This window comes from Lissotriton helveticus, chromosome 1_1 (assembly GCF_964261635.1).
Source record: "Lissotriton helveticus chromosome 1_1, aLisHel1.1, whole genome shotgun sequence".
Taxonomy (NCBI): domain Eukaryota; kingdom Metazoa; phylum Chordata; class Amphibia; order Caudata; family Salamandridae; genus Lissotriton; species Lissotriton helveticus.
In genome coordinates, this window is record NC_136057.1 from 660,158,382 (window position 1) to 660,174,047 (window position 15,666).

A 15,666-nucleotide genomic window follows, 5' to 3' on the forward strand; every position below is an offset into this window, starting at 1 on the left:
AAGACCTTTAGATGTTCTGCCTGGCTTAACCTTTACAAGATCTCCCACTGAAATTGAACAAAAAAACTATTTTCCACTATTTTGAGGTCAATGAACATTATTATGATTCTTTAACCAAGAAGGTGTCAATTTTGTGCCTGGAGATCTACCTCGCATCATCTCAAACGGAGACTTACTGTCCTGCTTACGTGGAGTGGAACCATAAGCCCAAACCATTTCTTGTACCTTTTCATTTGAAAAACAACCTAATGCACATGTCATTTGTATTATGCCTTTTACTAATCTGTCAACTGTTTCACAAATGCCGTTCCCTTGTGGATTATATAGACTTGTGCGATGATGAATTATCCCACAATTTTCTAGAAACATTTTCATCTTCTTAGAGGTTAACTGCGTACCATTATCAGTTATTAGAATTGAAGGAAATCCCTCATCAAGAAATACTTCCTTCAGAAACTTTATGGTACTGTCAGTCGTAATTTCTTTAACAAAGGAAACAGTGAGCCATTTCGAAAAATTATCTACAACAACAATCGCAAAACGCTGATTGAAAGGCAATTCATCCATTGGCCCTATAAAATCCAAGCATATACTATGCCAAGGCTGATCTGGTGAATTAATGTTCCCAACTTGTTGACCTGACACAATCTTTAACCTTTTCTCACCTTCTCTACAGCTTTCACAATGTTCAACACAAGATGCTGCATCAGAATCTATAGAAGGCAATCAGAAATGTATCTTTATTCTACGCTGAGTGAGCGTTTGGCCTAAATGCCCCTCATGAGCTAATTTTAAAAGTTTGTGCCTCAAAGAACATGGAGGAATAAACCTGTCCCCTCTCATCAAAACCACACCATTCGAAACTGACAGTTCATCCAAAACCTTTAGAAACGGTCTCACAGACGGTTCAACAGTGCTAACACGCCTGGTACCAGTTTTTATGAGCTCAATAACTTTCAATAGCACCAAATCTTTCTCCATGCTGGAACACCACTCAGCCTTTGAAAAAGTACCTTCCCCAAGAGATATACCATCCTGAAAGAAAGCTACAGCACTCTCCTCTTGGGACTCAACTGGAACATCACTAGAAATTTCATTTTTCACAGGGAGCCTGGATAGACAGTCCGCTTGAACATTTCGCCAACCTTGAACAAAAGACAATTCAAATTGGTAATCCTGCAACCTTGAAGCAAGCCTAGCTAATCTGGGTTAACCCTTACCTGCACCCCCAGGACCCAACACATTCACTAGGCTTGTGATCAGATCTTAACTGAAACTAAGATCGGTCCTACAGTAATGTGTACCCCACACTGCAGCAAGAGCTTCTCTTTCTATTATGGAATAATTCTGCTCAGAAATGCTTTAAGGACGAGAAGCAAACACTTTTGTTTTTTCCTCATTTCCATGCCTTTGTAACAACACAACACATAACCCAATGCTACTTGCATCGACCATTAAGATCGAGGTACGCTTGATGTCAAACGGGGTCAACACTTTTGCATCACACAATTCTTTTTTAATATTTTTGAAACAATTCGTATGCTCTTCATTCCAAGAAAATCTTACACCCTTTTTCAATAGACCCCTCAGAACAGTCCCTCACAAATTTCACATAAAACTCTATTAGACCCATAAAGGATCCCAATTGATCTTTGTCCACCAGACAAAGAGCTGATTCAATGGCTAACAATACGTTTTTCTTTGGTTTACACCTTCAGCCGTAATTACATAACCTAAGTACTCTATTTCCTGTACCAAGAACGAGCACTTTTCTTTGCGCAGTTCGACCTGCCTTCTCAATTCTAGACAAAACAGCCTTGAGTACATCATTATGTTCATTAATATTATCACCAAAAATAAGTATATCGTCTTGAAAGAATAACACTTTTTTTATGCCCTTAAAAATTTCCGTAACCATCCTTTGAAAAACACTGGCTGCAGAAATTAAGCCAAAGGGTAACCTTGTGAATTGAAATGTACCCTCACTGGTAATAAAAGCTGTAAGGTGTTTTGACTCATCATGAAGACGTATCTGGTGGTAAGCACTCTTCAGATCGAGTTTACTAAAATACTTTGCACCTTGTAGAGTTGAAACCAGTTCACCTATATTAGGTAATGGAAATATGTCAGCTAGTACGCTCATATTTAATGATCTTAGATCAACACAAAATCTTATTTTTTATCGGCCTTCTGCGTGATAACTACCGGAGAAACCCAAGTAGCTGCTTCAACTGGCTCTATTATCCCCCCTTGAAGCATTTCTTCAATAACATTTTTGACCTCCTCCCTCACTGCAATGGGCACTCTTCTTGCTTTGTGCTGAGTTGGAATTGCATTTTCCTTTAATAATATGTTGTGTTCATACCCTTTCAGCTCCCCCAACTCATCCCTGAACACACTTTTAGAATCCAGCAAGATGTCATTTATACTAAAGTCATCAATTACCATTACTTGCACTTGAGCCCTAGGGTTGACAATGATATGTAAATCATACTGATGCATCCAACCCAATATGGGTGGATCATCCACCGATACATAAACTTTGCCAAACGTTGACCTATTCTTGAAACATATCTTACTCTCAAAATATCCCAAAAGATCAATCTTGTCTCCTTGATAACCTGTGGGACATATGTCACATTCTAAAAGTGACCTTTCACCCCAAACTTCTTTCAACATTGAATCAGGAATAATTGTCCATTTCAAGCCAGTATCAACCATAAGTTTAATATTTGTATCATCTATGATAAATTCAGCTTTGGGTCTCTTTTCTCTCTTTTCTTGACAAATGCTTATAACTGGATCATCAATTACTAATATCTTGTTCAAATCTCTTTTGATTTCACACACTTTATCATCTACAATTGCTACTCTAGTTTTGACTTTATTCTTACACATCCTAGCAAAATGCTCTATTTTGCCACACTTTAAACATTCTTTGTTTTTGGCAAAACACAACTTTGCTTCTGAATTATGTGAATTACTACCACATTTTGTGCACAACTTGTTCTGATGCTTGTTAGCAAAACTCTTCTTTTGCAAAAAATATCCTTTCTTTTTTACTAAAGCAACTGCTCCATCATCACTGTTGTCACTATCCACTAAAAATGTATCCGAAATCTCTGCAACTTTCTGTTCTGAGCTACATTTTTATAACTCTCTCATGCATTTTTCGGATTCTTCCAAAACCTTTGCCTAATCTATGGCAGCTTTCAAAGTGGGATTATTTGCTGCCCACAACCTCTCTTGTATTTTTCGATTGTTACACTGAACAATCAACTGCTCATGAATTCATTCATCTGTCATTTGCCCAAAATTACATTTCACAGATAATTCTCTTAACCGAGCAACAAAATTGTCTATAGATTCTTCGTTGCGCTGTTTATTCATGTAGAATTTGTACCTGTTCATGACTAGGTTTTCTTCTTTTGCAGATCTGATCTCCAGTCTTGAAACTGCCTCTTTGTATTCATCTAAGGAAGATTGACTGCTTGAGGGTACAACTTGAGGGAGGTATTTAAATATTCTTTGACCTTCTTTCCCTAACGTAGTCATTACAATAGCCTTCTTTCTTTTAGGTGTGAAATCTTCTCCATCCAAGGCTTCTATATAATTGTTAAACATTAATATCCAATCTTCCCATGTTATGTGAGGAGTACCTGGTTCACTCAAGAATTGAGGTGGTAAAGCTACATTAACTTGTTGTGTCATTTTCTGTTATAAGCACAAATTATTACCAACAACAAAACAAAATGAACCCTTACACAAAACTTTCTGAGTTGTAAACTCTATCACACTAAGAATATACCTAAAAATATATGCGTAAATATCTCACATTTGAGATCCCATGCTCGTCACCAAATGTTGTTGGTATGAAAATACCACACCACAGCAAATCTGTAGAAAAGCTTCTTGTCTTTAATTGCAGCTCAGAGACATAACATGTATCTCACCAGCTGACCAGACTCCAACTGTCGAGACTGGAATCTCAGCTAGGTGAGGTCACAGAAAAGGAACCATAGTAGGATTCTAAAAGCATAGATAGCACCAACATTAAGAAAGGACTAAATTAACATTGTAACAATAGAATCATATTTACAACATTGACATTTGTATATAACCTCATGATGGTGATCGTCATAACGTTGTACAGAATGAAGTCTAGTAGCCTTCAAACAGGATGAACCATTGCTCCCTGTATTTCCTGATTTATTGTTCTATAAATACTGCTCTGAGTTTCCAGCATAAGATGTGCCCACTTGTTAGTGTTGCTTTAAAATAAAGGAAAACAGTAAATAAGAGCAGCTAACAGAGCCAGGTATATCTTGTGTCCAGTATTGTATTTTGCGAGCGCAATCTGATTTGATATTATTTCTACTGAAGCAAAAGGTTCTCTGGTATCAACTTCCTGGTGCAGAAAAACATCCAAAAACAAACACATGACTGAGCTGGATTCTTAGTCCTACTCTAAAGAAAGAAATCACCTAAACTGCCTCAGCTATAGTATCAATTTCTTCCACAAGTTTAGACTTAAAAACTTGAATCTACTCTCCCCCACATGAACATGTTTCACTTTAAGAATCTGCAGTGGCACCTGGGTTTCACGGTTGGTCCCTTTTAGCATGAAGGGACATGAAAGTTGGGCCAGAATGATAGTGAAATGTGGTAAAAAGCTTTGTACATCAAGGAATGAACTGTATTCTCTGCTTAGTAGCTCACCAGTGCATTGCTCTTTGAGCCTGGTACACACTTCATTTAAGTGTAAGATAAGTCAGACTGTGGTGCTCTGAACACTCTCCAGTTTCATTTGTGCTGTTAATGCCAGTGTAAGAAAGTGTGCTATTAGTTGGGATGGACACAAGTTAATATCAAGTTAAGACGTTCACAAACTTCCATCTATTGGGATCTAGGGACCCCGGTTTAGCCTTTAACTTTCTCAGGGAAACAAGGCAGAGCAGCTCTATGACTACTCCGAGGAGGTGGTGTCCGTTAGTACACCAGTTCACAGGCACGTAACAGACAACACACAATAAATCACTGTCCAGCTTTACATACAAAAAAAGAAATATTCTATTACGCACAAACTACTCAATATTATGTATTAAGGTACAAATATATACATAATGATAGCTGGAAATGTATTTTGTGACCCACCCTTAACAGTCCACTCCCCTGAAAAGCCTTGAACAATAAAACCACCATACTCCCCGTGTACCTAGCACAATACAGCAATTATCAGACATCAGCCGACTGGCTTTGTCAGGGTTTCACAACAATAATATAGACAAAAATATGTTATGATAAACCAGTGCAACACCATTAAAATGGTAAGGATGATATTCTCTTACCATAGCATTCATAAATAGCTGTAGAAAATTCTAATTCACTGCTGGAGTTACATTGTATTTGCCCCTGGTGGTGCACTCCTGCCACCAGGAGTCAATTCTTCCAGATTCCTGGCCTCTGAATTTTGCAGTTATTGTGGAGCCTGATTTGTATTACTCTTTCTCCTCACACAGGTCCTGTCCCTTGTCTGAGCACCCAGAACTTCTCCTGGGCCAAGGGCAATACTCAGCATCACCACCTCCAGGACCCCAAAGCAGAGTGCTCACCTTGCCTGCACCCTGTAAGTCCTATAGCCTCCTTTGGGCACATGTAAAGCCAGTGAAGGTTATGCCCCCACTTCCTACGTTCACACTGCTGCAGGACAGTACACAGAATATCTAGGGGTGAACTCAAGGAAGTGCCTTATAAGGTCTATCCCTCAACTGTTCTGCAGAGGGTGTATACAGCATCACTGACTCTAACAAGTCCTAGTACCTTGGTGCCAAATAATATCAGAAATCCTTGAGTGCATTTATGCAGTAGGGCCTGGTGTCTTTCTTCCACCAGCTTGGCATTCCTCTGACATTTCTTTTCTCAGGTACAGTTGATTCTCAAAATCCTCTCCCTTGTGCAGGGATTTTTAAGTGGGGGTGGAAAGCTGCAGACGCTAGGCACCTCTGCCCTGTCTTAGGGTAACATATCACAGCATTTTGGAAATGTACATGATAATTTCTTCAAGTGGTCTATTAAAAAATATACTCTGAGAGCATAAACCCTGCTTTTAACTGCCACAGTTGCCTAGTCCCTCCCCTTTAAATCTTCATAGGGCAGCCTCTCCTGTAACTGGCTGCAAACTTCTGGCTACCGTCTTGTTTTTCAATTGGGGGCAATCGTTCCCCGGCCAGGTGCAGTATGAAAAATAGTTAGGGGTGTGTGAAATTTGCATAATTTGCTTTCACATATTTATGTTACATTTCAGCCAAATAACTCTAAATAACATGTAATTATGCAAAATGCAAACCCATCATTTTATTATCTATTTTCTTATGAAATACACCCTTGTGTTAATTTATGGCTCAACAACGCATTTTGCACAAAAGAAATTGGTACAAAAGCAACTGCTCGTGTTCTGTTCACATGCATTTGCAGTAGCTTTTTGTTTGTTTGACCAGGAATCATGCTTAAATTTGCATACTTGTGCCGCTCACCCGCAAATGAAAAACGTGACAGATAAGATGAATTAGATTCAAGATAAGAATATAGGAAGATAAGATGGCCAAAGATAAACGTGAGATCTGATATATAAGGAGAGACCATACAGGAAGTGGTGTAATGACCTTTGGAAAAAATAAGATCTCTTTTTTGTTCGGAGTCCTGAGGAGAACCCTTAAAGGCACCTTCAACCGTTTTTCTGTAGCCAAATAAGTGTTGAGTGTAAAAGTTACCACCATAGCTCTTGTGAAACAAAATTATAGAGATTCAGAAAGGGTATGTGAATAAATATCTCTTGGAGCGCAGTAGGGTCACTGTTTGGTGGCATGTCGTTGTAAAATAAAGAAAACATCTATCATAATAAATTTTTGTGGATGGTATCATACAAGGGGTTCAAGTATCATTTCTGTATTGTTGTATTTAAATATGTATTTGTACAGAACCAAAGAGAAAAACAAAGTATTGATTGTTTTTTTGTTCTTAAATGTAATGTCAATCATCATTATAATTATGATGTGTTCTGTGCTGTTTGTCTTGTAAGTAGAGTCAGTCTCTGCATATTGTGAAGCTATTGATTTTGATAAAGTATGAAAAAATTGATGAATATTGAGAAAAAAATGGTCAGCAAAACAAACTGAAAATTGAAAACGTTGGACTGAATAAATGTAAAGGATCATAGTAATTCGAGTGTGTGGTCTTTATGGAAAATGAGTGATTGAAAGAGGATCAGTATTGGCATTTGTTTTGTTGATTTACATAATTATGCATAGTGGCATACTGGTGTGATTTCGTGATTTTTTTGTGAAGTGTAATCTCAAATTCCAAAAATTAGGTGAATTGCTCCAGCATAATTAACGTTTTGCCTGGGTATAAAAGCCTTTCACACATGTAGAATCTGTCCCCACCCACTAATTTCAACTAATTGCTCTATTGTGTGGGTAGGCCTTAGATCCTCCAGCTGGCCAGCAAAGTTATAAATTTCGCTTTACAGGGGGATTCCAAGCATACAAAATAATTGAGCTTAGCAAGAGAAAAACAATGAATCTTTAAATGCCACATGGAGAACAGATATATGCTGCTGAACCTACCTCGTTGGGAGTGGACCCTTGCTGAAGCGCTATTGCCATATTGAGCGCTGCTTCCCTTTCAAGCGCTACTTCTTGCCGGACCCGCTCTGCGGGTCCCGCTTCGCGGTGCTTGTTCCTCATTGGTTACTGGGGAAAGGAAACTCCTGAAGGCTGCTGCTGTGGGCGTTGAAGAATCAGGGCTGCGAGCGCATCGGTGCTCGGACTCCGTTTCCCAGGAGTCCCTGCCACTGACTTGACCCGAGGCACCTGGGCCGCTCTCCCTGACCGCCACGCCCCCTGACAACGCTACTAAAGCTACTGGCCTCCTGACCTGTGTGGGACCCTTTACTGCTGCTGAACCTACCTCGTTGGGAGTGGACCCTTGCTGAAGCGCTATTGCCATGTCGAGCGCTGCTTCCCCTTCAAGCGCTACTTCTTGCCGGACACGCTCCGCGGGTCCCGCTTCGCGGTGCTTGTTCCTCATTGGTTACTGGGGAAAGGAAACTCCTGAAGGCTGCTGCTGTGGGCGTTGAAGAATCAGGGCTGCGAGTGCGTCGGTGCTCGGACTCCGTTTCCCAGGAGTCCCTGCCACTGACTTGACCCGAGGCACCTGGGCCGCTCTCCCTGACCGCCACGCCCCCTGACAACGCTACTAAAGCTACTGGCCTCCTGACCTGCGTGGGACCCTTTACTGCTGCTGAACCTACCTCGTTGGGAGTGGACCCTTGCTGAAGCGCTATTGCCATATCGAGCGCTGCTTCCCCTTCAAGCGCTACTTCTTGCCGGACCCGCTCTGCGGGTCCCACTTCGCGGTACTTGTTCCTCATTGGTTACTGGGGAAAGGAAACTCCTGAAGGCTGCTGCTGTGGGCGTTGAAGAATCAGGGCTGCGAGCGCGTCGGTGCTCGGACTCCGTTTCCCAGGAGTCCCTGCCACTGACTTGACCCGATGCACCTGGGCCGCTCTCCCTGACCACCGTACACCCATACATAACTAGCCCATTCCCCGCGTTAGCGGGACGCGCGTGGGACGAAGCGCGGAGCGAAGCCCGGGCAAAGGGCGGGCCGTTTGAGGCTGTTCGAGGACGGCAGAGACCGGGACCAGGCCACCCCCCTTTGATTTCTACATTGCCGTCGCCAGTACACGGGACCAAAAATGTGTACTAGGGAGACAAGGAGCAAATCGACACTGGCTGCGGCAGGACCAGCTAAAGGTACACTTGATAACTATTTTGTCAAAGCGGGATCACTCTTGATAGAGGACATTGAAGGGCTTGAAAGACGCATTTCCCAGGAAATTGATTGGGTACGGAGATCATCGATAGGCCCATTGGCCCTGGCCAAAACACCAGAGGGAGGGCCTCTGGCCAATGAAATCATTAACGGGGCTGCAGGGGCCAACCACTCAATCACTAATTCCGACCTTGACGACATGAGCTTGTTGACCCTCCCAACGGGCCAAATACCACAAGTCACAATCCCAACCCCTTGCCTCGATACGGTCTTAATCACCACCGTCAAGAATGTCCCAGGTCTCACAAGGGGGGCAAAGGAAGGAGCCATCCAAAAAGGGAAGAGAGGAGAATCTACTAAGGGGATTAAGGGAGGGAGAAATGCAAACACCCCAAAACCCAATTCCGCAAGGAATACCTCAAGGGTGCGGGACAGTAGTGCGGCCAACATATGTGAGGATAGACTGGAGGTCCTACCCACTGATATTGTACATCTAGAGCAAGTACCCAACCCCAATAATACCACACTCCAATCCTCCTTCGAGGACATTACATTGGCAGATATAGGTGCACTCATGAGGTCTCTTTTAAGTCCCCTAGAAGCCCGCCTGATTAAAATCGAAGATAGGCTGGTTAATATTGAAAAATCCACAGTGCAGCTGGCAGACAGCCTAAAACTAGAAACAAAGAGAGTTAAAGGGGGGTCAGAACCAATTCCTAACAAACCCCAGGACCCAACAACCGTAAACACAACAAAGAAAAAAGGCACATTGACTAGCGAAAATATGAAACAAAAACCTAGCGAAATTAAGACTCCCCAGCCCATGCCAAAAGGCAATCCAATTGGCCAGCCCACACATACTCAACCGACCCCACCCCCTGCATCAAATACAATCGTCCATTCTAAAAACAATCCCAACCCCCCAAAAAACCCACAGAGTGACCGGCAGTCCCCAGGTAATAGGAAAAATAACACACATAGAACTGTGAACCTACCACCAGAGGTGTCCCCTTACACAGTAATTCTTGTGGGGGTGCCCGAGTTAAAACCCACTACTATCGAGACAATGCCCTCTCTTAAAAACAAGGTCATTGATTGGTTATTCAAACATAGACCTTTGCCACCTGGTACTACGAGTGACATTCTCATGGTGAGAAGGGCCACCTGGGTAGGCAACATGAGGAAAACGATCGGCGGGGACTGTGTCCTGGTCAGTTTTCGGGATCCCATGACAGCCCCATACATCTGTAGTTGGCCCCACCATGAGCAAGAGAACATCATTCAGTCACTCCCCCTGTCATTTTTCTATCCCTCAAGCGCATATTCAATTGATGAACAGAGATGGGGGCACCACCAGGAAATGGGGGGGGAATGGGAGATCAAAAATGGAGGCAGGGGAGATGCTTATTACAATAGGAGAAGGGGACATGAATACCCATCTATATATGATGATGAAGAGGGCTGGGAATTTCCCAACAGGAGGGGGAGTAGATGGAGGGGAGAAGTGAGAGAAGCTCCCAGGCCACACCGAAACTATCACCCAGCCTATTTCTCTACCTCTAATAGGTATAGTAGCCTTGAGACAGTCGATTGACAACCCAGGATGAATATCAGAGAGCAGTCCCAAATAGAACTTATAGAGGACAATGAGGAGGAAAACAATACCCCCGGACATACCACGCTGCCATGGGAAAAGCCGCCCCAACTGAAGGATCCCGTATCTTCACAAGATCAAGTAGATCCTACAGTAGACCAGTCCGACAGCAGCATGATTGCTGAGACAGTCGAGGGGGAAGTAGTAGACCACCCTATGGTAAATCTGGCAATAAATGAGATGAATCATATTCCTCAACACCCAATAATGCCACCCCCATTGACTCTGATCTCATGGTAAGTTGCCGGGCTGGGTAATAAACTGGACTGCGATGAGTGGGTTTCCTTCATTAATTCAAAAAATATCTGCCTGTTCCAGGAAACCTGGGCTAAAGAGGAGTACACCTGCCAGGGCTTCGCAACATTCTCAAAACCTGCAAAATGGGGTGGGGTGGTCGGGGTCGTCCATCAGGAGGACTGGCTATCTGGGTAGCTTCCCATTTGGGCTGTAAGGACAGCTCCTTAACTGTGGACTCGGACGATATATTAGCGGTTTTGTTGGAATGGCCAAACTCTAACAAACTGGTAATAATAAATGTTTACTCGAGACCAGTACCTATAACAAGGGAATCTACTACGATTGAGGAACTTTCTACCTTTTTGAGCCAAGGGAGTCCCACTATTTGGTTGGTGGGGAATTGAACTCCCATTACGAGCCGCTGCCTGGCCTACTTGATGGACCCTCCCTGGAGGAGGATTCAAGATGGTTGATACCGGCTCCGGAGTCACCCCCACCTAGGGCATGGACCCCCCCTCGCCCTACAGATAACCACCCTCACACTTAACTATGGCCTCAGGGCGTGCAATGGACGCACCAAATCAGACAACCCAAGCCAATGTACCTTTAATAAGGTGGGAAGTGAATCTAGATTGGACTATGTCTTAGTTCAACTTTCATCCTGGGCACGAGTTATCGACTTTAAGATAATAGATAGAACAGACAGTGACCACAATGCTTTGGAGCTCGAATATGCTATGCTAGGCAATGAGGACACGGGACGGGAAGAGCAAAGGGTAAAATCAGGGCTACTTCTTGAGAACAACCGAAGGAGAGTGAAGTGGGAAAACTTGGTCTCACGAGGCGATAAGCTACCCAGCCTCTATGCTAAAATAATCCCAGTGCTGGAAAAGGCCTTTGCCCTTGGGGTAGAAACTAGCAATGGAGAAAATAGAATACAGCTAGGGCAAATACATGAGGATCTAATTAAAACTTTGGAATTGGATCTCTTCGCTGAGGGAGCAGGTAGAACCAACAGGTTACACAAAAAGACCTGGTATAATGCCACATGCCAAAACTCTAAACGAGATCTTTTGCTCGCTATAAAGGCGGGCCAAAGTAAGGAGGAAATCCATGCCAGAAGAGGGGCATACAGGAAACTCCTGGTAAACGCCAAGGCCGAATGGGACCAACACTATTGGGAGAAACTCTTGGGTGCTCTAGCCACCAGAGACTCCCGCAAATTTTGGCGTATAGTTAACCATGGTTCGGAAGATCTCCCCTCTGCAATCGAACCTAACATCGCTCCGAGCGTGTGGCAAATCCACTTCCAATCCCTTTATGCACTTGAGGACGAGGCCCTGGGATATATCCCCTTTTCCCTACCAAATGCCCCGGAGGGCGAACCGTTCACTGAAAAAGAAGTTCGGGCAGCCATTGGAGGGTTGGCAACTGGTAAAGCGCCTGGCCTCGACGGGGTACCAGGTGACCTTTACAAGCAGGAGCCAGGGATATGGGCCCCCTATCTCATGGTGGTATTTAATGCGGTTCTGGGTGGAATGGAGGTTCTGGATACTTGGCTGGGAGCAGAGGTGGTCCCAATATTTAAAAAGGGATCCCCTCTGCTACCAGCCAACTATCGTCCCATCAGCCTCATCGACGTATCCCAGAAGCTCTTCGGTAGGCTGATGTTCCAAAATTGGTTGGAGGACATGGATACCCTGAGCCCGTACCAGGCGGGATTCAGGAGGGGGGTCTCCACAGTGGATCAGATATTTAGACTCAATCTCATGTACTGGAGGACTGCATTGGTTGAGAGCGTCGCGCTGTACATGGTTTTCGTGGATCTGCGCGCTGCCTTCGACCTGGTACCTAGACAGAAACTGTGGAGGGTTATGGCTGAGTTGGGTGTCCCAGAGGACATCTTGCCAGTTCTGATGAAATTACACAATAATAACTTTGCACGTGTCAGGTGCGGGAGAAGCGGCAAATTAACCGATAGATTCCCCGTTCGCAGGGGGGTGAGGCAGGGTTGTGTGCTTGCACCGACCCTGTTCTGCCTCTTTGTGAACGGGGTGATCGAGCACCTGACAAGGATAGCCCACATTGACGCCCCGAAACTGTGCGGCTGCAGGGTGCCCGCAATAATGTTTGCGGATGACACCCTGCTGCTGTCCAGGTCGCCAATGGGCATCCAGCGAGTCTTGAATGGTTTTCTGGACTTCTGTGAAGCAAGGGGTCTTGAAGTAAACCCCCAGAAAAACTAAATTCATGATTTTAAACCCCTTGCCCTCCAATCGCCCTAATCCCACGCTAGGCCCGGTAAGCTTGGAAAGGGTGTACACATTTGAGTACCTGGGGATGACATTGAATCAACATTTGACGTGGGGGGCACATCAAACAAAAGCTAACATGAAACTATCCCAGAAGGCGGGGGCATTCTAAGAATGGCCAGTAAATCATCCCTTCGCCCACTAGGCCCTGCATTGCAGATTTACAAAGTTCAGGCAAGGGGGGCAGTCACTTATGGGGGGGGCTTTGGGGCCACCTACAATCTCAAAGTCTCCAAATTACAGAAAACAAATTCCTCAGGCAGTTGACTGCTCTCCCGCCAGGCACGCCATTACTAACCCTGAGATTGGATCTGGGCATGAGGCCCAGCACTGAGGAGCTTGGCCTCAAACCGCTAACTTTTTGGCGCCGCCTCTGGAGTAGTCAAGATCTCACTATTTACAGAACTGAGCTCCAGGAATTTCTAACATTGTGGTTAGACCCGGAAAATGCCTGTACCAGAATCTCAAGGAAAACGCTGTCCAGAGCATATTATGATCACATGCTTGCACGAGCTCTGGAGGGCACTTGCGAGGGATCCTTATCATCTCAGTTCATTAAAAATAAGGATTCCTATAATCTGGAAGCGGTTTTGAACGATATATCTCCGCCCCTTACAAGAAAGCTATTCCTACAGTGGAGGTACGGGACTCTTCCTCTTGGGTCCTTCACAAAATCATGGTCCGGCGAGTCTGGAAAAGGGACATGTCCGGTGTGTGCCCAGTCTGAGGAGAACGAGGTTCATGTAGTATTCATATGCGGAGCTTACAGGAAAAGTAGGAAATACTGGCTTGTCCCCGTCCTCAAAAACCTGGGATTCGGGACACTGTTACCCGCATATAGAGTCCTAAAAACTGACCTATCCCCATTGATTGTCTTTTCCATGGCTAAATTTTTAACTGCAATGTGGCATGTTCGCACTAAACTGTTGAAGGGAGGTGGAGTCCCTCAATAATTTTTCTTGCCCATGATTAACTGAATTTGTTCTTAAAGCTGATTTTAACCATTACAGTATTTTAGAATAATGATAATTTTATTCATCTTTATTTCTTCTCTTGTATTTGGGTTTTAAACAATGTGAGATAACATGTACATCTTTTATGATCAATTGATCGAAATAAAGATTTCAAATGGCAAAAAATGGCAATATCATATCTGCAGTCGGTATTTTGATTTATCATAGAATTGGTGTGTCATGCTCATCTATAAGCCACACTATGGCAAAAATATACTTTGGTGCAGATTTCAACCATGATGTATAATAAAGTTGGCACACACTATTTCGAGTTAAGTTAAGGTACAGATTTATACTATGAATGCCCACTCACATTAAAAGGCATACACCAGGTCAGCCTCAGTCTCTGCTACATGGCTAAAATACTCTCACATTATTATCAGGCAAGAACTCTGCACTCTTTGGATGTCCTGCTGGCTGTGGTGCCAAAAATCAAGAGAAAGAAATGGGGAGGTACCGCCCTCTTCTCTGGCCACTTTTGTCTTGAATGCTCTACCTCTATGCTTGAGTGCTACTATAGATGTAGGTTCCTTTAATGATAGACTAAAAAGCTGGTTGTTTACCTGTGCTTACTAATTTATTTGTTGGAGCAGCGATAGACGCACCTTTAGGGCCAGAACACTCTGTAGAGTAGCTGTGCACTCTACTAATATTACTTGATTGACTGATTAATTTAGGCATTCTCAATACTACAATCTATGTTGTGCGCTAAATACACATTTAAGAAGATTGCAGGTACCATTTACATTTTTGTAGAGCATCTCTCATTCTTTATAATGGTAATACTCCCTCTCCAAAATGATGTCACCCAAACAAACATACCTGGCAGTTATTTTTGATGTAATGCCTTCTCCCAAATGGTTATCCTGTCTCAGAATGGCCTCTGACATTTCACTAGAGGTCTCTCTCCGCCTAATTTTGCATGGAAATGTATAGATGAATCTGTGGTCAATCTCCAGTCTCATGTAATGATAATGAGCGAACTGATGGTGCCTACCAAGCCAATGCTGTGTGATGTTGTCTTCATCCTTCTCTTTTACAATTAAGGGGGGAAAGATAAGAAGCCTGCACTTTCACACTCCAACTACATCAAAACGCACAACAAAATTGGATAGGCTTTTTATTTGTCCTCAAACTATTTTTTTAAACAGAGTGACGTCTAGAAAATGTAAGGCCCTAATCCACATTAAAAATGTGGCATGCGTCATCAATGGACTTCCCACATACTGGAACCGATTGAGTTCACAGTGGGCTGTACCAGTGTTCAACATACGTGATTTCAATTATAAATTGAGATGGCCATATTGAGATTAAGAGTACAAACTATCTAGGGCTATCCTAAAACAACTTTATTGGTGGATGTCCTGATACACTTACAAATGTAAGTGAATTGTATCTAATGGTTATCAATTACCCTGTCATCCTACTTTTGTGTCAACATGTTTTGGCTGACTCTTGAAGTGCCTCATGCATTAGTGGCCTTCATCGGGATATCAAGCCTCTGGCTCTTAACTATCATTGTACCATACAGTCAAATTAATGTTCTAACACTGTTCTCCTGTGGCTGGTGACCAATTAGTGTAGATGTAACATAATAATAAATTACCCCTAAAAA